The 22,786-nt window shown below is 37.9% G+C and overlaps 1 long non-coding RNA gene across 1 annotated transcript; it reads right to left on the reverse strand.

Moving 5' to 3' along the window:
- Window positions 1–323: 323 nt before the first annotated feature.
- Window positions 324–22,439, reverse strand: LOC133658739 (uncharacterized). Its single transcript, XR_009827522.1, has 3 exons — window positions 22,420–22,439; window positions 21,832–21,928; window positions 324–815 (listed from the first exon to the last, which is right to left on the reverse strand). It is a non-coding gene; the product is annotated as an uncharacterized LOC133658739 (long non-coding RNA).
- Window positions 22,440–22,786: the final 347 nt, after the last annotated feature.

Here is a 22,786-nt window from a genome sequence, read left to right on the forward strand (position 1 = left end):
ATTACAGAAAATGTACTTACCGTATTTTTCGGAGTATAAATCGCTCCGGAGTATAAGTCGCACCGGCCGAAAATGCATAATAAAGAAGGAAAAAAACATATATAAGTCGCACTGGAGTATAAATCGCATTTTTTGGGGAAATTTATTTGATAAAACCCAACACCAAGAATAGACATTTGAAAGGCAATTTAAAATAAATAAAGAATAGTGAACAACAGGCTGAATAAGTGTACGTTATATGAGGCATAAATAACCAACTGAGAACGTGCCTGGTATGTTAACGTAACATATTATGGTAAGAGTCATTCAAATAACTATAATATATAGAACATGCTATACGTTTACCAAACAATCTGTCACTCCTAATCGCTAAATCCCATGAAATCTTATACGTCTAGTCTCTGAGCTAAATAATATTATTTGATATTTTACGGTAATGTGTTAATACTTTCACACATAAGTCGCTCCTGAGTATAAGTCGCACCCCCGGCCAAACTATGAAAAAAACTGCGACTTATAGTCCGAAAAATACGGTAACTTGAACAAGTATGTATACAAAATATAATACAAAATATGCAAAGAGCATTCACAAAATACAAAACATTTACAATTTAGACACAGAAAATAAATAGTCAATAAAATGAATGAAAAAAATTAGCAAATAAAACAAAACAAATGAACATACCTCCAACCTTCTGTTGCATCAGCACTGGTAAGTGGTGTGGACTCAAGCTGCCTTGATGAGGTGGATGCAGACTCAGCCACGGATTCTTCATCTTTGTCCTCCTCAGGAACTAAAGGTGAAGTTGATAGCACTGCTGGAAAAATAAGAATTCATTTATCAAGTACATTTTGCATGGAGAGATTGCAACAGTTGTTTCATATTTAGCACATTTACCTCCATTTGATGAAATATATGAAATGTCCGGAAGTGACTTGTAGGGACAGTGAGTGTCAATATGTAAGACAGAAGATGTAATATGTCAGGCCATTTAAAGGCCTACTGAAAGCCACTACTACCGATCACGCAGTCTGATAGTTTATATATCAATGATGAAATCTTAACATTGCAACACATGCCAATACGGCCGGGTTAGATTAGTAAAGTGCAATTTTAAATTTCCCGCAAAATATTCTGCTGAAAACGTTTTGGTATGATGAAGTTTGCGCGTGACGTCACGGATTGTAGCGGACATTTTGGGACAGCATTGTGGCCAGCTATTAAGTCGTCTGTTTTCATCGCAAAATTCCACAGTATTCTGGACATCTGTGTTGGTGAATCTTTTGCAATTTGTTTAATGAACAATGAAGACATCAAAGAAGAAAGCTGTAGGTGGGAAGCGGAGTATTAGCGGCCCGCTGCAGCAACACAAACACGTAGCCGGTGTTTCATTGTTTACATTCCTGAAAGATGACAGTCAAGCTTTACCATTGGCCTGTGGAGAACTGGGACAACAGAGACACTTACCAGGAGGACTTTGAGTTGGATACGCGCTACCGTGAGTACGCAGCTGCGGCTTCCAAACATTGATTGCTTGCTTGTACGTGTGTGCCACTATGTGCATGTCACATACGTAACTTTGGGTACTTTGGGGAAATATATGTGCTGTATTAACTTTGGGGAGGTGAACGATACTTTGGGCTGTGGGATTGAGTGTGTTGTGCGGGTGTTTGATTTGTATTGGCGGGTTATATGGACGGGAGGGGGAAGGTGTTTGTTATGTTGGATTAATTTGTGGCATATTAAATATAAGCCTGGTTGTGTTGTGGCTAATAGAGTATATATATGTCTTGTGTTTATTTACTGTTTTAGTCATTCCCAGCTGAATATCAGGTCCCACCCGCCTCTCACAGCATCTTCCCTATCTGAATCACTTCCAATGCCCTCTAGTCCTTCACTCTCACTTTCCTCATCCACGAATCTTTCATCCTCGCTCAAATTAATGGGGAAATCGTTGCTTTCTCGGTCCGAATCGCTCTCGCTGCTGGTGGCCATGACTGTAAACAATGTGCAGATGTGAGGAGCTCCACAACCTGTGACGTCACGCTACTTCCGGTACAGGCAAGGCTTTTTTTATCAGCGACCAAAAGTTGCAAACTTTATCGTCGATGTTCTCTACTAAATCCTTTCAGCAAAAATATGGCAATATCGCGAAATGATCAAGTATGACACATAGAATGGACCTGCTATCCCCGTTTAAATAAAAAAATCTCATTTCAGTAGGCCTTTAATATTTAATGTAGTATAGTGAAAAGGCACTATTAACAGTTAGATAAGAGAATGACACTGTATACCTCCCTCATTACTGGTGAAGGAGACATCAATTTGAGCAGGTAGAGGACATAGACATTTTAGCAAAGCACCCTGGAGAAAGAACTGGTATGTTTGTACCACTTCATGTATTTTTACATGCTTGAAATCAAGATCAAGGCAGTGGAACAGAGACACACTGTAGGCTTACACACAAACATCCATCCACAAAAATATACGCCCCACATACACCCCCCCTCCAACCCAACGCCCTCGAGCAAATCCCATAGGGGTGATGAAAGGATGGTCAGCGCCTGAGAGCTGCGGCCTACCACCATGACCCCGCCCGCACTGCCTTCTCTTTGTTGCTAGATATCTCGAGATGTACGTTGTAATATGTATATGTGCTTTGCTATGGAGGTTTTTCCCCACTCTAGACTGGGCCCCCTTAGGAGCCCAGTCTAGATTGTATTTTTTTACTCATCCTTCCCCAGCGTTTTACCTTTTTCCCCATCTTTTACGGGGCGCCTTGTGGCGACCCATCAGCGTTCCTGTTCTCTAACCCTGTACACTGTTTGTTTGTCTAATCTTGTACGGGTTTGTGCTGAAAACAAAGTTTCGTTGTACTTGTGCAATGACAATAAAGATCTATCTATCTATCTATCTATCTATCTATCTTGAAAATAAATCCTACTTTATTTCTTTGTTTTGTTCACTGACTATGGGGCTAAGCCAGGGGTCGGCAACCCAAAATGTTGAAAGAGCCCTATTGGACTAAAAATTAAAAAAATTAAAATCCTTCTTGAGCTGCAAAATATTAAAAGCCTTAAATAAGTCTTATAATGAAGGCAACACATGATGTAAGTGTTTATATTAGAGGCCTTCTGAAATGACATTTTTTTATTTAAACGGGGATAGCAGATCCATTCTATGTGTCATACTTGATCATTTCGCGATATTGCCATATTTTTGCTGAAAGGATTTAGTATAGAACAACGACGATAAAGTTCGCAACTTTTGGTCTCTGATAAAAAAAAGCCAGACACCGGAGGAAGGACAGCTCATATTTTCCTATTGTTTACACCAGCAGCGAGAGAGATTCGGACCGAGAAAGCGACGATTACCCCATTAATTTGAGCGAGGATGAAAGATTTGTGGATGAGGAACGTTAGAGTGAAGGACTAGAATGCAGTGCAAGACATATCTTTTTTCGCTCTGACCGTAACTTAGGTAAAAGCTGGCTCATTGGATTCCACACTCTCTCCTTTTTCTATTGTGGATCACGGATTTGTATTTTAAACCACCTCGGATACTATATCCTCTTGAAAATGAGAGTCGAGAACGCGAAATGGACATTCACAGTGACTTTTATCTCCACGACAATACATCGACGAAACACTTTAGCTACGGAGCTAACGTGATAGCATCGTGCTTAACTGCATATAGAAACAAAATAAATAAATCCCTGACTGGAAGGATAGACAGAAGATCAACAATACTATTAAACCCTGGACATGCAAATACACGGTTAATGCTTTCCAGCTTGGCGAAGCTTAAAAATGCTGTTGCTAACGACGCCATTGAAGCTAACTTAGTAACGGGACATCACAGAGCTATGATAAAAACATTAGCGCTCCACCTACGCCAGCCAGCTCTCATCTGCTCATCAACACCCGTGCTCACCTGCGTTCCAGCGATCAACGGGAGGATGAAGGACTTCACCACGATCATCCGTGCGGTCGGTGGCTAGCGTCGGCTAGCGCGTCTGCTATCCGAGTCAAAGTCTTCCTGGTTGTGTTGCTGTAGTCCGCCGCTAATACACCGATCCCACCTACAACTTTCTTCTTTGCAGTCTTCATTGTTCATTAAACAAATTGCAAAAGATTCACCAACACAGATGTCCAGAATACTGTGGAATTTTGAGATGAAAACAGAGCTTTTTTGTATTGGATTCAAAGGTGTACCAATACTTCCGTTTAACTAGTGACTCACTCGCATACGTCATCATACAAAGACGTTTTCAACCGGAAGTTTAGCGGGAAATTTAAAATTGCACTTTATAAGTTAACCCGGCCGTATTGGCATGTGTTGCAATGTTAAGATTTCATCATTGATATATAAACTATCAGACTGCGTGGTCGGTAGTAGTGGGTTTCAGTAGGCCTTTAAGTTAAAGTTAAAGTACCAATGATTGCCACACACACACTGGATGTGGCAAAATTATTCTCTGCATTTGACCCATCACCCTTGATCACCCACTGTGAGGTGAGGGGAGCAACGGGCAGCAGCGGTGGCCGCGCCCGGGAATCATTTTTGGTGATTTAACCCCCAATTCCATTAACTATCAAAATGACTATGTCTCGCAGGCTGACGCAAATCTTCCTTGATAGAAATGTTGAAATGTAATATTTATTCTACACATTTTTGTAACATTGGAAAATATTGGTAAAACAGAGGCTTCTCAGAGGGTGTGATAACTCCTGGAAATTACTGGCTTATAATGGCCAAAGGTATAGATGTGTGTGTCCAAGTTAATGGAAACAGCAGGCTGTCTTCTTCTAAGGGATTTATTACAATCTTTGCAAGCTGGGTAATGTTTGCTGTGGTCTGGAACAACATGGCACACGAACAACTATCAGAAATGCAGCCAATTTTACATACAGATAATGTGCAAAACAAAATTATATACAAAGAGGATAACAGTAAAGGATATTAAATGAGCTCAAATATCCTTACAAATGAGGCATAATGATGCAATATGTATAGGGCTGCAACAACTAATCGATTAAATCGATGAAAATCGATTATAAAAATAGTTGGCGATTAATTTAGTCATCGATTCGTTGGATCTATGCTATGCGCATGCACAGAGGCAACTTTTATTTATTTATTTTTTATTTATAAACCTTTATTTATAAACTGCAACATTTACAAACAGCTGAGAAACAATAATCAAAATAAGTATGGTGCCAGTATGCTGTTTTTTTTCCAATAAAATACTGGAAAGGATAGAAATGTAGTTTGTCTCTTTTATCTGATTATTAATCGATTAATCAAAGTAATAATCAACAGATTAATCGATTATCAAATTAGTTGTTAGTTGCAATCCTAATATATATGTACATACAGCTAGCCTAAATAGCATGTTAGCATCGATTAGCTTGCAGTCATGCAGTGACCAAATATGCCTGATTAGCACTCCACACGAGTCAATAACATCAACAAAGCTCACCTTTGTGCATTCACGCACAGCTTGAAACGTTTGTTGGACAAAATGAGACAAAGAAGGAGTGGCATATATAACATGTCTTTCTGTGGCAGCCTCGGAGGAAGTTGTACATGTAAACAAACTGCGGTGCGTTCATGGACCGCCGAAATTAGTAGGATAAAACGGCGCTGGCCAAATCCTCTCATCAGTAAAGCATGTTTGATATAAGCCGTGGGATTTCTAACAATTAGGGAGGTTTGTGTCATGTTTTCTCTCTTACAGAAACGATATTAAAACAAAAATTATATTTTTTCGAACATCTTTTCCATTTTCATACATTTTTGAAAAAGCTCCAGGGAGCCACTATTCACCCACATCTGCGGTCCTCTCCAAGGTTTCTTATAGTCATTCACATTGACATCCCACTGGGTTGTGAGTTTTTCCTTGCCCTTATGTGGGCTCTGAACCGAGGATGTCGTTGTGGCTTGTGCAGCCCTTTGAGACACTTGTGATTTAGGGCTATATAAATAAACATTGATTGAAGAGCAAAGTCTTACCGATGTCTTCTTTTTACTTCTCTCCCTTAGATTCTGGCTTCCTGAGGGTTAGTATTGCTTCATATTTGAACCGAAGTTTGATGCGCACAGTCAGCAAAAGTTTAGAGACATTATGTCACAGACTTTTTGGCGGCTGGGAGGGGTCCCTTCAGTGTCATTGAGCCTCTGATAGGGGCCCCTCGAAGGGCATCATGACAGCGACGTTGACATTATTCTGACATTGTTGTATTTTACACTGATAGAATCACAAAATTGTTGTTGCTGTTAAATTTTAATCCATACCTTGTCGTTGTCAGGGGGCCTACTTTTAGCTAGGGGCCCTAGGAAATTGCCTCGTTTGCCCACCCGATCAGGATGGGCCTGACCCCAAGTTCAACTGGGATCAATGCAACATTTGAAGTACAATAAAGGGGCCGTACAATAATATTGCTAAAGAAAGCCATTTCTGCGCAAATGTCAGAAAGTATCCCGCTTACATTACGCCAAACAGCACAGAGACAAGCCTCAAAACTTCTGGAACAAAGTAATTTGGAGTAATGGCTTTCTTCTGGCGACTCGACCATGCAGCCCATTTTTCGTCAAGTGCCTCCTTATTGTGCATCTTGAAACAGCCACACCACAATTCTTCAGAGAGTCCTGTATTTCAGCTGAAGTTATTTGTGGGGTTTTTTTGCATCTCGAACAATTTTCCTGGCAGTTGTGGCTGAAATCTTTGCTGGTCTACCTGAATCCCTCATTTTCCACTTCTTAATCAGTGTTTGAACTCCTGGCAGTTGTGCCTGAAATCTTTGCTGGTCTACCAGACTCCCTCATTTTCCACTTCTTAATCAGTGTTTGAACACTGCTGATTGGCATTCTCAATTCCTTGGATATCTTTTTATACCCCTTTCCTGTTTTATGCAGTTCAATGACCTTTTCTCGCAGATCCTTTGACAATTCTTTTGCCTTCCCCTTGACTCAGAATCCAGAAACATCTGTGCAGCACTGGATGAAAGATGCAATGGTCTGTCAGAAGCCCAGAAACTCACTGACCTTTTATACACACATATTCATTACAAACAAACAGGTCACAGGTGAGGATTGGAACCTTGATTAGCCATTCAAACCTGTTTGTGTCAACTTTTGTGCATGTTATCAGATCAAAGTCACTGGGGTATGTAAACTTTTGATCAGGGTCATTTGGGTACTTTCTTTTGTCATTTCGATTTAAAAAGAGTAAACACAGTTGTTTGCCAATAAATAGCTTCACACAACCATTAAGCATGAGTGTTATCATTCATATTCTCTGAAGAATGGCCAAGAAATCATAAATTCTCCCAGGGTATGTAAATTTATGAGCACAACTGTATATATATATATACATATGCATATACATATACATATACATATGCATATATACATATAAATACATATAAATATACATATATACGTATACATATATATGTAGAGAGAGAGAGAGAGTACATATACATATATACATATAAATACATATACATATACATATATACGTATACATATATATGTAGAGAGAGACAGAGAGAGAGAGAGAGAGAGAGAGAGAGAGAGAGAGAGAGAGAGAGAGAGAGAGAGAGAGAGAGAGAGAGAGAGAGAGAGAGAGAGAGAGAGAGAGAGAGAGATTTGTACAAACCGATAACCGATTTTAACTTTAGCGATAAGAATACATCGTTTGGCGAGCCTCTGTATCGATCTATATATAGTATGGATCGGTCTAAGTCCGGTTGGAAAGTCATGAATCAGTTGATTGTAGGTCTGATACAAAATATGGCCGCTCTAATCTTGCGAGACTTCTGTGATGACATAATACGAGAGTACCGTTCTCGTTTGCGACTGACGACAGAGCAACATATCAGACAGCACCAAAAAATTATTTTGATATATCTTTGTATACATGTATATACATATATACACATATACATACATATATACACACATATACACACATATACACACATATACATATATATATATATATATATATATATATATATATATATATATATATATATATATATATATATATATATATATATATATATATATATATATATATATATATATATATATACATATATATATATATACACACATATATATGTATATATATGTATATATGTATACAGTATATACATATATATGTGTATACATATATATGTATATATATACATATATATGTATATATATATATATATGTATATATATACATATATATATGTATATATATATATATATATATATATATGTATATATATACATATATATGTATATATGTATATATATATACATATATATGTACAAGAGAAAGAGAAAGAGAAAGAGAAAGAGAAAGAGAGAGAGAGAGATCTGTACAAACCGATACGGTACAAACCGATAACCGATTTTAACTTTAGCGATAAGAATACATCGTTTGGCGAGCCTCTGTATCGATCTATATATAGTATGGATCGGTATAAATCCGGTTAGAAAGTCATGAATCGGTTGATCGTAGATCTGGTTACAAAATATGGCCGCTCTAATCTTGCGAGACTTCTGTGATGACATAATACGAGAGTACCGTTCTTGTTTGCGACTGACGACAGAGCAACATATCAGACAGAACCAAAATTTTTTTTTTGATATATATTTGTATACATATATACACATATACATACATATATATATATATGTAAATACATACATATATATGTAAATACATATATATATATATATATATATATATATATATATATATATATATATATATATATATATATATATATATATATATACATATATATGTATATATATACACATATACTGTATATATGTATAGAAAGAAAGAGAAAGAGTGAGAGAGAGAGAGAGATAGAGAGAGAGAGAGATCTGTACAAACTGATACGGTACAAACCGATAACCGATTTTAACTTTAGCGATAAGAATACATCGTTTGGCGAGCCTCTGTATCGATCTATATGTAGTATGGATCGGTCTAAGTCTGGTTGGAAAGTCATGAATCAGTTGATTGTAGCTCTGATACAAAATATGGCCGCTCTAATCTATTCTGTGATGACATAATACGAGAGTACCGTTCTCGTTTGCGACTGACGACAGAGCAACATATCAGACAGCACCAGCAAATGCGCCCTCCGAACATTAAATCTACAAAAGCGGAATTTGTCTCATATTCATCTTTCGGTGTCAAACCAATGTTTTATTCTAACGTTACTGCAAGAAAAAGGAACACTTCCAATACTTATTAGGGACGTGTATGTTTATTCCCTCGACTTTCCGGAGTAATGCTGCAGTCGAAGTATTCCTCGCCCTTGCGCTTGTAAACAGTCGCCGTGCCTCTCCCGTTGATGGCGTGACACGTCTACATGCACTTACAATATGATGACCGCAGCGAAGCCATCTCCACTTTGCCGAGTGAGAGGCAATAAAATGTAATTACAACATGTTTGACTAGTAGCTTCGAGACGGAATCTCCAGCAGACGAAGCAATTCCACGCCGCCTGTAAAAAAGTGGATCGGGCGGGAGGGGTTGGGAGACACGGTCCAGGGGGCGACACGCTGATGGCCCTCCACGGGCCCGCGACTGGCTTTCTGTACGGCTAAACTAGACAAATCTATTTCAGACACATATTAGATAAATATTTATACACCATAAACTGTATCAATAAGTCCCCTGGGCAGGGGGAAGCTATTCCGCGGCATGTCAATAACAGATTCCACCAGCAGATAATAATTTTTCTCTCAATGGCGGGCTTTGATATGACGTCGATACACGCTGTCGGAGTTCATTTAGCCAAGAGCGGCATCACTGAGGGGATATGGCACCCTTCTATTCAGCTACATTGATCGAGAGGCGGCGGTAGAGGAGCCGGCTGTCACGTCTCATGTCGGCCGCCACGTTAAATGAGCCGGAGACTGCCGAAAGTCTGCCGCTCAGCTTGACCGCAGTGTTACGGGGGACACAGGGGAGTCAGGCCTTTTAATTGTCTCATTGAGACCCCGCCGCATACAACGAGGGGAGGGGGACGAGTCACGCCGGGCCCGAGACGGCAATTGCACAGCGGCGCTCCTCTGATACGGCGAACATACACAATCAGTCAGGATAAAGATCTCACCCTTTGCGCCGTGAAAAGCCGGGGGAAGCGAGCGGCGCCGGGGAAAAAAAATCAATACGGAACCGCTCATTTTGGAGGGACATGTGTGTCACAGTCAATAGGAGTTAATAGGCTGGGGTTGCTGGGTGAGGACAGGCAGCTTGGGAGAGTGGCCCACTCTGACAGCTTAATACATACTGAATGGCAAGCCGCTTGCCCGGAACGCCCGCCTGCAGACGCATCAAGTCTGAAATGGGAGCTGATGGGCGCAGGCAAAAGTTAATTATAGAATAGAGCTGAAGATCTTACACACAGAACTACAGAATCACACATCCGGCAATCAGAGCGGATATATGCAGCACGGCTGCATCCACACACTCATTGCATTCATTTTAAATGGATGCAGCTTGGGATCCTTCTACTTGACATCGTTTGTACCAAGGAGGTCAATGGTCTGACAAAAATTGATAGCAAAGGCTAAATTTATGATACAACTCTTGCATAAGGTAATTGTTTAGGCCTGTCGAATGATAATTAAATGTTGAGGTTTGTTTGTTTTTATTGTGAAAATAGGAAAGTAAAACATCCTATAAATACACATTGGAAAACTTAAACCTTAGAAGTAAAACATGCATATATATATATATATATATATATATATATATATATATATATATATATATATATATATATATATATATATATATATTAGGGCTGTGAATCTTTGGGTGTCCCACGATTCGATTCAATATTGATTCTTGGGGTCACGATTCGATTCAAAATCGATTTTTTTCCGATTCAACGCGATTTTCGATTCAAAAACGATATCCTCCCGATTCAAAAGGATTCTCTATTCATTCAATACATAGGATTTCAGCAGGATCTACCCCAGTCTGCTGACATGCAAGCAGAGTAGTAGATTTTTGTAAAAAGCATTTATTATTGTAAAGGACAATGTTTTATCAACTGATTGCAATAATGTACATTTGTTTGAACTATTAAATGAACCAAAAATATGAGTTATTGTATCTTTGTGAAAATATTGGACACAGTGTGTTGTCAAGTTCATGAGATGCGATGCAATTGTAAGCCACTGTGACACTATTGTTCTTTTTTTTTTTTTTATTAATTAATGTTTGTAATGATAATATCAATGAGGGATTTTTAATCACTGCTATGTTGAAATTGTTACTAATATTGATACTGTTGTTGATAATATTCATTTTTGTCTCACTACTTTTAGATTGTTCCGTGTCATGTTTGTGTGTCCTCAAATGCTCTCAATTGCTCTGTTTATTGCAGTTCTGAGTGTTGCTGGGTCGGGTTTATATATATATATATATATATATATATATATATATATATATATATATATATGTTTGTATATGAATGTCTTTTCTCATATATATATACTATATATATATATATATATATATAGTATATTATTATTTTACATGATTATTCTTGAGGGTTGAGAAAAGACATTCATATACAAACATACATATATATATATATATATATATATATATATATATATATATATATATATATATATATATATATATATATATATATATATATATATATATATATGTACAGAATAAACACATGTGGAGTTATGTACTTAAACAAAAAAGGTGAAATAACTGAAAACATGTTTTATATTCTAGTTTCGTCAAAATAGCCACCCTTTGCTCTGATTACTTCTTCGCACACTCTTGGCATTCTCATTTGTATCCAAATATTAGTGTAGTTTTTAAAGAAATTGTATTTATGCAAGCAAATAATAACCTGTGAATTAAATTGTGATTAATCTGATGCGCCGTATAACCCGGTGTGCCTAATGTACGGAATAATTCTGGTTTTCCTTACTCACCACGAAGCAATTTTTTTTGGTACATGGTGTAATGATAAGTGTGACCAGTAGATGGCAGTCAAACATAAGAGATACGTGTAGACTGCACGATGATGGCAATATGACTCACATAAACAACACCAACATTTTATATGTTCCATTGAAAATGTAGAACATTACACACAGCGCTCAAAAATCTATCAAAATGTTTTAGTACGACTTTGGTAAGCTATGAAGACGCACCGCTTGATGGATTGTACTGTGCTTAAACATACCAGTATTATTATGGTGTGTGTATAAGGTAAGACATATTATCTGCCGTTTTGTTTCGCAATAAAATCAAAAGCAACTTTTCTTACCTTCTGGTACTTGCTGATCTGTATTTGGGATCTGCATAAATCCTGAAAAATCGCGCGGGTCCGCCTTTGTAGTCCGTGCCGACACCGTAGTCGATAAGCTTCTCCTTTTCCTCTATCTTCTTGTTATGGGACATTCATCCTCCACTGTTGCCATTTCTAATAGAAAGTAGTGTAAAGTTCTTACTTATATCTGTTAGTAAACTCGCCATGAAAGCGTTAAAAACTACCGGTGTAGTGAGTTTGCATTATTCACCCAAGGAACTTTAGTTATTAGAGAGTTACGGTCGGACGACATTTCCGGTGTTGTTGTTTCCGGATGAGGAGATGCTGCTCCGTTATTGATTGAAGTAAAGTCTGAATGTCATTAAAACAGTTAGCTCCATCTTTTGACACTTCTTCCACTCCCGTCCTTGCCTGCTACACCGCTACAACAAAGATGACGGGGAGAAGACGCTGCCGAAGGTGAGCCACGTAAATAAGACGGCGCATCCTGAAGCGACTGTCAGAAAGCAGCTTGAAGATGATGTGTAAAACATCATCTATGCAACATAATAACCAAAGAACCACCATTACATGTTATGTAGACCACAAGGAAGTGTTTTACATTCAGAAAACAATAATAATAATATGACTCCTTTAATGCGCCCTATAATCCGGTGCGCCTTATATATAAAAAAAGATCAAAAATAGACCATTCATCGGAAGTGTACTTTATAACCCGGTGCGCCCTATGGTCAGGAAAATACGGCAATTATGATTGACTTACTGAAAGACCCAATCCCAGACCAATCCATAAATAATTGTGCCTTAATCTCGCCAACCGCGGAAGGCACCGCACAGTGTAAACCGGGAGTCTGCAACCCGCGGCTCTGGAGCCGCATGTGGCTCTTTAGTGCTGCCCGAGTGGCTCTCTGGAGCTTTTTCGAAAATGTATGAAAAGGGAAAAATATGGGGGGGGGGAATATATTTATGTACTAATGCTGTTTCTGTAGGAGAACAAACACGACACAAACCTCCCTAATTGTTAGAAATCTCACTGTTTATATCAAACATGCTTCACTGATGAGAGGATTTGCTGAGCGCAGTTTTGTCCTACTAATTTTGGCGGCCCTTGAACTCACCGTAGTTTGTTTACAAGCACAGCTTTCTCCGATTGCTGCCACAGAAAGACGTGTTTTATTCCACTCCTTCTTTGTCTCATTTTGTCCACCAAACTTTTTATGCTGTGCGTGAATACACAAAAGGTGCGCTTTGTTGATGTTATTGACTTGTTGGAGCGCTAATCGGGCATATTTGGTCACTGCATGACAAGCTAACCAATGCTAACATGCTATTTAGGTCAGCTTTATGTACATATTGCATCATTATGCCTTGTTTGTTACTTATGTCCACGGTGTATTTAATTCATATTTGCCTCATAACACATTATCTGTATGTAATATTGGCTGCATTTCCAGGCCACAAATGTTACCCAGCTTGCAAAGATTGTAATAAATCCATTGGAACACACACATCTATACCTTTGGCCATTCTAAGCCAGTAATTTCCAGGAGTTATCTCACCTTCTGAGAAGCCTCCGTTTTACTAATGTTTTCCAATGTTGTAAAAATGTGTAGAATAAATATTACATTTCAACATTTCTGCTAACAAAGATTTGTGTCAGCAGACACAGTCATTTCGATAGTAGGCTAATATAGACACTTACATCACGTGTTGCCTTCATTACAACACTTACATAAGGCTTTTAACTTTTTGCGTCTCCAGACAGATTTTTTTGTTGTTGTATTTTTGGTCTGTTGGCTCTTTCAACATTTTGGGTTGCCTACCCCTGGTGTAAACCAATCAGGAGCAAAGTAAGGCAGGTCTTCGCCTCTTTAATTTTCACACACACACTTCAGCGCAGTATTGTCAACTCCGCAATTTTCTCACTAAATCTAGAATCTTTCCAACTCCTCTTACTGACTTTCTTTCTCTAAAGCGACCGGCGACAAATTTTGCAAGTTTTTTTTGGGGATGTTTGAGTTTGAGTTTGAGTTTATTTGGAACATGCAAGCATACAGCATGATACATCACAATTTCCAGTTTGTCTTTTCAACATGTTCGAAAAGGAGTAGGAAGAAGCAGAGCTTATTTAATCCTACCCCTTTTCTTTACATAACAGTTGCTAAAACTTTTTGTTCACTTCCTGTTCACAATTTATTCACAATAAACTCCATAAGTAATCACAATAAAAATAAATACATACATAATAGTAAGAATTTAATAATAATAATTGGTGAAGTAAGTCATATTTCATATGATGAGATAAGTAAGATTACTTTAAGAATGAATTAATGGATGGATGGATGAATTGGAATCATTAAAGGCCTACTGAAATGAAAATGTTTTATTTAAACGGGAATAGCAGATCCATTCTATGTGTCATACTTGATCATTTTGCGATATTGCCATATTTTTGCTGAAAGGATTTAGTAGAGAACAACGACGATAAAGTTCGCAACTTTTGGTCGCTGATAAAAAAAAGCCTTGCCTGTACCGGAAGTAGCGTGACGTCACAGGTTGTGGAGCTCCTCACATCTGCACATTGTTTACAATCATGGCCACCAGCAGCGAGAGCGATTCGGACCGAGAAAGCGACAATTACCCCATTAATTTGAGCGAGGATGAAAGATTCGTGGATGAGGAACGTTAGAGTGAAGGACTAGAGTGTAGTGCAGGGTGTATCTTTTTTCGCTCTGACCGTAACTTAGGTACAAGGGTTCATTGGATCCCACACTCTCTCCTTTTTCTATTGGGGATCACGGATTTGTATTTTATACCACCTCGGATACTATATCCTCTTGAAAATGAGAGTCGAGAACGCAAAATCAATCAATCAATCAATCAATGTTTATTTATATAGCCCAAAATCACAAGTGTCTCAAAGGGCTGTACAAGCCACAACAACATCCTCGGTACAGAGCCCACATACGGGCAAGGAAAACTCACCCCAGTGGGACGTCAATGTGAATGACTATGAGAAACCTTGGAGAGGACCGCATATGTGGGTAACCCCCCCCACCCCTCTAGGGGAGACCGAAAGCAATGGATGTCGAGTGGGTCTGACATAATATTGTGAAAGTCCAACACATCAGCGAAAGTCCAGTCCATGGTGGGGCCAGCAGGAACCATCCCGAGTGGAGACGGGTCAGCAGCGTAGAGATGTCCCCATCTGATGGACAGGCTAGCGGTCCACCCCGGGTTGGGAGCAGAGTAGAAGAGAAAAGAAAAGAAACGGCAGATCAACTGGTCTAAAAAGGGAGTCAATTTAAAGGCTACTGTTGAATGGACATTCACAGTGACTTTTATCTCCACGACAATACATCGGCGAAGCTCTTTAGCTACTGAGCTAACGTGATAGCATCTGGCTCAAATGCAGATAGAAACAAAATAAATAAATCCCTGACTGGAAGGATAGACAGAAGATCAACAATACTATTAAACCATGGACCTGTAACTACACGGTTAATAATTCTCAGCCTGGCAAAGCTTAACAATGCTGTTGCTAACGACGCTGAAGCTAACTTAGCAACGGGACCTCACAGAGCTATGATAAAACATTAGCGCTCCACCCACGCCAGCCAGCCCTCATCTGCTCATCAACACCCTTGCTCACCTGCGTTCCAGCGATCGACGGCGCGACGAAGGACTTCACCCGATCACAGATGCGGTTGGCGGCTAGCGTTGGCTAGCGCGTCTGCTACCCAAGTAAGTCCTCCTTGTTGTGTTGCTACAGCTAGCCGCTAATACACCGATCCCACCTACAGCTTTCTTCTTTGCAGTCTCCATTGTTCATTAAACAAATTGCAGAAGATTCACCAACACAGATGTCCAGAATACTGTGGAATTCTTCGATGAAAACAGAGCAGTTTGTATGGTGACACATTGGGTCCGAATACTTCCGTTGCCGTCGTGACGTCACGCGCATACGTCATCATACATAGACGTTTTTCAAGCGGAAGTTTCCCGGGAAATTTAAAATTGCACTTTGTAAGTTAACCCGGCCGTATTGGCATGTGTTGCAATGTTAAGATTTCATCATTGATATATAAACTATCAGACTGCGTGGTCGGTAGTAGTGGCTTTCAGTAGGCCTTTAAAGCGCGTAATAGTCTAACGTCCTCCACGTTCAAGCGGTTCTGCGTGAGCCTTTCCTCACAGGCCGTCTCCCCTGTCCACTGCATGTCTGTTCTTCTTACACAGCTTGTACTGAAAACACATTTCCTTGTACTTTTAAATGCAATGGCAACAAAGTCCATTCCATTCTCATCGGAGCGGAGAGGAGACCCACACCCACTCTGTGCTTGGTTGAGATGTTCCATCACTGTCACGCTTCAAATAAATACCAACCTATGGTTCATGTTAATGAGCCAGTCAATAGATTCGGTTGGTTTGTGAATATCACAACCCTTCAGTCTTTTGAACAAATGTAATACTCTAACATTCAACAATATATTACAGACAAAAACATAACTAAACTAAGAATCAACAGAAGAAAAAAATATTTACAGTTCTAATCATATTTTGCATTTTTTTAACACACTCATCTTTTCTTTAAGTTTATGGATTGCAATGCCTTGAATTTGATAGTTCTACTATTTGCTAATAATACAGGAACCGCCTGTACTGTATGTGTCTATTTTAAAAATAAACACACAACATTGTTCTGACACATACAGTACAGGCCAAAAGTTTGGACACACCTTCTTCTCATTCAATGTGTTTTCTTTATTTTCATGACTATTTACATTGTAGATTGTCACTGAAGGCATCAAAACTATAAATGAACACATGTGGAGTTATGTACTTAACAGAAAAAGGTGAAATAACTGAAAACATGTTTTACATTCCAGTTTGTTCAAAACAGCCACCCTTTGCTCTGATTACTGCTTTGCACACTCTTGGCATTCTCTCCATGAGCTTCAAGAGTTAGTCACCTGAAAGGGTTTTCACTTAACAGGTGTCGTAGTTTAGATGCCTTCAGTGACAATCTACAATGTAAATAGTCATGAAAATAAAGAAAACGCATTGAATGAGGAGAAGGTGTGTCCTAACTTTTGGCCTGTACTGTATATATATATATACAGTATATGTATTTTTTTTTACAAATAACATATTTAATTGGAGAAGCTATTTTTCTTCTGTATCATTTATGTATTATATGTGTTACTCTTCATGTATTAATTATTGATTATTTGATTTATTCATTTATTTTCTGAACACAACAAACCAAAAATAGTAATAGACAATTAAAAAAATAAAAATAGCTTCGACAATTAAATATGTGATTTGTGAAAAAGAAAGAAAAAAAAAAGGAGCAGCAAGAAGCAAAGCGTATGAAGTTCTGCCCTTACCCTAATAATCTGGTTCTCGGTCAACAATACAATTCATTAATATATAATAATTAATCAGTATATCGTTACCAGATGCACTGCAAAAACTGAAATCTAAGTAAGATGAAATATCTCAAATAAGGGTGATATTTGCTTATTTTCTGTCTGATAAGATAATTTTGTCACTAAGCAGATTTGATGTTAGAGTGTTTTACTTGTTTTAAGGGTTTTGGTCCTAAATGATCTCAGTAAAATATTACAGCTTGTTGCTGAGATTTGATGACCTATATTGAGTAAAACATGCTTGAAACTAGAATATCAACTGTTGCAAAGCTGTGTCATCAACACTCACAAGTATAAAACTACTTTTTTAAAGTAATCATTTCTTATTTCAAGCATGAAAAAAAAAATCATGACTTTGACACAATTGTGTCTCATAATTAAAACAGATGACAGCCAAATGTACTTTGCTGTTTTATTTTCAATGAAACAATAGAAAACTCATACTCATATAGTAGTACAGTTGGCACAGTACAGTAAACTGAGAGTTAATATTTAAACATTTCACATTTCAAACAATTTTGAACAGAAATAGTTCATGCACATTCAGATAAATTCTTCAAAATTACAATAAAATAAACATTTGTCCGGGAGCCGGGCTGTATATATGCGCACTAATTGACTGAAAGAGCACGCACTTGGCGCGATGATGTCATGTTATCCATGGAAAAATGCATTTTTAGACAATATGATATGCCTGAGCGGCTAGGAGACCCCGAGAGTAACAAGCGCTTGCCTTGTTGCCTTTCCATTAAGAACAATAAATTAGTTTTTAGTATAAGTTTGCTGCTTTCAAGAAATGTAATGCCGAGTGCATATCATTATGTCAAGATAATGGCACTAGCATTTACTTCATTTAAGAATATTTTTCAACATATTGAGAAAAAGGTCTCTTTTTTTTTCTACCAAGAAAAGTGCACTTGTTATTAGTGAGAATATACTTATTTTAAGCTATTTTTGGGTTCATTGAGTCTTGACAAGCCAAATTTTCTTGTTCTATTGGCAGATCATTTTGCTTAGTTCGAATAAAATACCCCTCATTTTTGTAATTTTTTTTCTTGTTTTTGAACACTGACTTTTTGCAGTGTACATACCATACCTATTTCCATCTAAATATACTCACAATAATAAACCCACTCATCATTTCATCAAATGTAGTTGTTATTAATAGAATACATTACAACTGTAAGATAGTAATAATACTAATAACAATTATAAAATGTTTTATTTATTTTATGTACAAATCCCAAAACCAGTGAAGTTGGCACATTGTGTAATTCGTAAATAAAAACAGGATACAATGATTTGCAAATCCTTTTCAACTTATATTCAATTGAATAGACTGCAAAGACAAGATTTTTAATGTTCGAACTGAGAAACTTAATTTTTTTTGCAAATAATCATGAACTTTAAAATTTTATGGCAGCAACACATTGCAAAAAAGTTGGCACAGGGGCATTATTTACAGACCGTAGATGGTGAAATCCCTAAATTCCTTGCAAATGCTGGTTGAGAAATGTTGTTCTTATACTGTTGGACAATTTGCTCACGCATTTGTTGACAAAGTGGTGACTCTTGCCCCGTCCTTGTTTGTGAATGACTGAGCATTTCATGGAAGCTGCTTTTATACCCAATCATGGCACCCACCTGTTCCCAATTTGCCTGTTCACCTGTGGGATGATCCAAATAAGTGTTTGATGAGCATTCCTCAACTTTATCAGTCTTTTTTGAAACATGTTGCAGGCATCAAATTCCAAATGAGCTAATATTTGTAAACAATAACAAAGTTTTCCAGTTCAAACATTAAATATCTTGTTTTTGCAGTCTATTCAATTGAATATAAGTTGAAAAGAATTTGCAAATCATTGTATTTTTTTTATTTATTTACCATTTACACAACGTGACAACTTCACTGCTTTTGGGGTTTGTACATTAAAGTTAATTTTAAAGTGCCACAGCAACATTTAAGTGTAGGCCAACAGATAAGCTTGCTCAAAATGATTAAAACATTTTTTTTAACTGTTTTCTGAAAGGGAGAATTCACATCGATGAACACAATACACAACACACAGATGTATAAAAAATGTGCCGTTTATAGCAAGGATGCAATACCGTATTTTTCGGACTATAAGCCGCAGTTTTTTTCATAGTTTGGCCGGGGGTGCGACTTATACTCAGTAGTAGGGATGATACTCGAAACCGGTTTTCTCGGTTGTTCGATAAGAAAAGAACCGAGTCCTCGGACTCAAATCCCTTTTTGAGAACCGGTACCCGTTATCGAGACCACTATAGTAAAGAAAAAGAGTTGGTTCTTTATTCGAATCCCTGAGAACGAATCCCGTCCCGACCAGAAATGCTCCGTAGTACATCACAAGAAATGACGTCACGTAGCTCAGTCATTAGGCGCAGATAGCGAAAGCAGGAAAACAATGGACGGGAAAAAGCGCTCCAAGGTGTAATAAAGTTCAAAACAAAAGGTATAATCCAATGAATAACTTTACTGAGAGATTTGAGCAGGGTACAAACACATGACCAACACTTTTACGACCAACCGGAAACATAGCAACCAGGCTAGCAACGCACCTCCTTTACAGCAGCTGTCGCAACGTTCTTAAAGCAACCGCAGCACATACATATATACACAATATATATGACATCTCCCTTTTTTAACTTTCGTTTTTCTTTCCTTGTAAACAAAACAAAATCACACTGTATATGTGTTGTCTGTCTAATTATAAATAATGCAGACGAGGCGTGTTGGCTGAGTTCTTGACGTTTACTTTCACAGCGTGCTCATAACCTCATTCTTAGCTGCCGGGTGGCGACATGCAACAACACTTTTCGGGGCTACCGCGCATGCTCGTCACTCCCGTTGCATGCTGGGTAGTGTAGTTGTTATATTCCCTAGCTCATAACATCTTTCCCCATATAAGGAAATAATGTTAACTCAAAGTGTATTTCTTTTTTTAGCTTTAACTTTTCATTTTTTTAGCATTGTATCCACATTTGCAAAGAACTTTTCTCTTCATAGAATTTTCTTTCACTAAAGAAATGAAGTGCAAAAATGTCAAAGCATCATAACAAACAGTTATGTCAAATAGCAGCAGAATTGCACTTTTTGGAAAGCTGTATTAATTTCAGTTTTGTGCCCAAGGGACTGATTTTATTTAACACTATATTATTATGTATACACCTATAGTGATCACAGAGACAGGTTGTTTTTGTGTTACTGTATATATTTGTTTTTCTGAAAAAATCCCACTTAATATACTTTGGGTAACAACAGTCAATATTTATTTATTTTATTTTATTTTTTTAGGGGGGTAACAGTCAATATTTATTTATTTATAAGATTAAATTGTTTTCTTATATAATAAAAGTGAGCTTTTGTTAAACCAAATATTGTGTGTTTTTTTCCATATACAACCACCTATCTGGACTCGATAAGAGAATCGATAAGGAATCGGTTCGATAAGAGGATTCGATAATAGGCTCGAACTCGATAATTTCTTATCAAACATCATCCCTACTCAGGAGCGACTTATGTGTGAAATTATTAACACATTAGCGTAAAATATCAAATAATATTATTTAGCTCATTCACGTAAGAGACTAGACGTATAAGATTTCATGGGATTTAGCGATCAGGAGCGACAGATTGTTTGGTAAACGTATAGCATGTTCTATATGTTATAGTTATTTGAATGACTCTTACCATAATATGTTACGTTAACATACCAGGCACGTTCTCAGTTGGTTATTTATGCCTCATATAACGTACACTTATTCAGCCTGTTGTTCACTATTCTTTATTTATTTTAAATTGCCTTTCAAATGTCTATTCTTGGTGTTGGCTTTTATCAAATACATTTCCCCAAAAAATGCAACTTATACTCCAGTGCGACTTATATGTTTTTTCCCTTCTTTATTATGCATTTTCGGCCGGTGCGATTTATACTACGGAGCGATTTATAGTCCGAAAAATACGGTAATCCCTAGCATTTTGTGCTTCTGTGTTTTCAGTTTACTAAAGAGAAGTAAATCCGTCATATTTAGGACCGTTTACCTGAGTGCATGGTGTGTCCTTTCGTGCTAATCAATCATCCACAAGGCTCATCATCACAGGTTAATTGGCACGGAGCACGGGTCGGGAGACCTTGTGGCTAAAAAACAAGGAGAAACATGTTTTATACATTTTACCTTCCGTTGAACAAGATCCAGATCTGCCAAACCAGCTAATAATAACTTCATTAATTGGGATCAGGGGTCACACCGTTTGCTTCCATAAAGGAGGCTTCTCCTCTTAATTAGTGCCCATTAAGACTTCATTTAGATGATTATTATGTCTTATTTTTTGCACCGCTTAATTAGTTATTAAGTACAACAGCAGCATAGAGTATTTCACAGAAAGGAGCTTTAACCGGTTACCAGAAATTGAATGGTTCAGTGCAGAAATCAAATTCTGCATGTGAATTGAAAAATACTATTTAGGCAACGGTAAGGAAGCAGAAAGATGGGGTGGCATTGTTAACATGCTTTGAGGAGCGGAGAGGAAGACAAAAAAGGGTCTTGGCTCCAATTGACATTTCAATAAGTGGAACAGAGCGTTAGCGATTCATTCCCAACTTTTTTGAAACAATTATTGAGATGGTACCTCCAGGCGGTGTATGTTCCTGGTCCCTGGAGTCCTGCTGGCAGAAAGAATAATTGACTAAAATTGTAGCTCGCACACACACACACACACACACACACACACACACACACACACACACACACACACACACACACACACACACACACACACACACACACACACACACACACACACACACACACACACACACACACACACACACACACACACACACACACATCGGGGCCATTTACAAATTTGCCAAAAATGAATCGTTTAAAACGAAATGAGGGTGACTCTCAAATTAGCAAGGAGTATGATTGAGATGTGGCTCTGGGAATTAAGAAACGTGATTTAGAGCTCGGCAGGAAGGAGCATCTGTGAATAG

This window comes from Entelurus aequoreus, linkage group LG10 (genome assembly GCF_033978785.1).
Source record: "Entelurus aequoreus isolate RoL-2023_Sb linkage group LG10, RoL_Eaeq_v1.1, whole genome shotgun sequence".
Lineage (NCBI taxonomy): Eukaryota > Metazoa > Chordata > Actinopteri > Syngnathiformes > Syngnathidae > Entelurus > Entelurus aequoreus.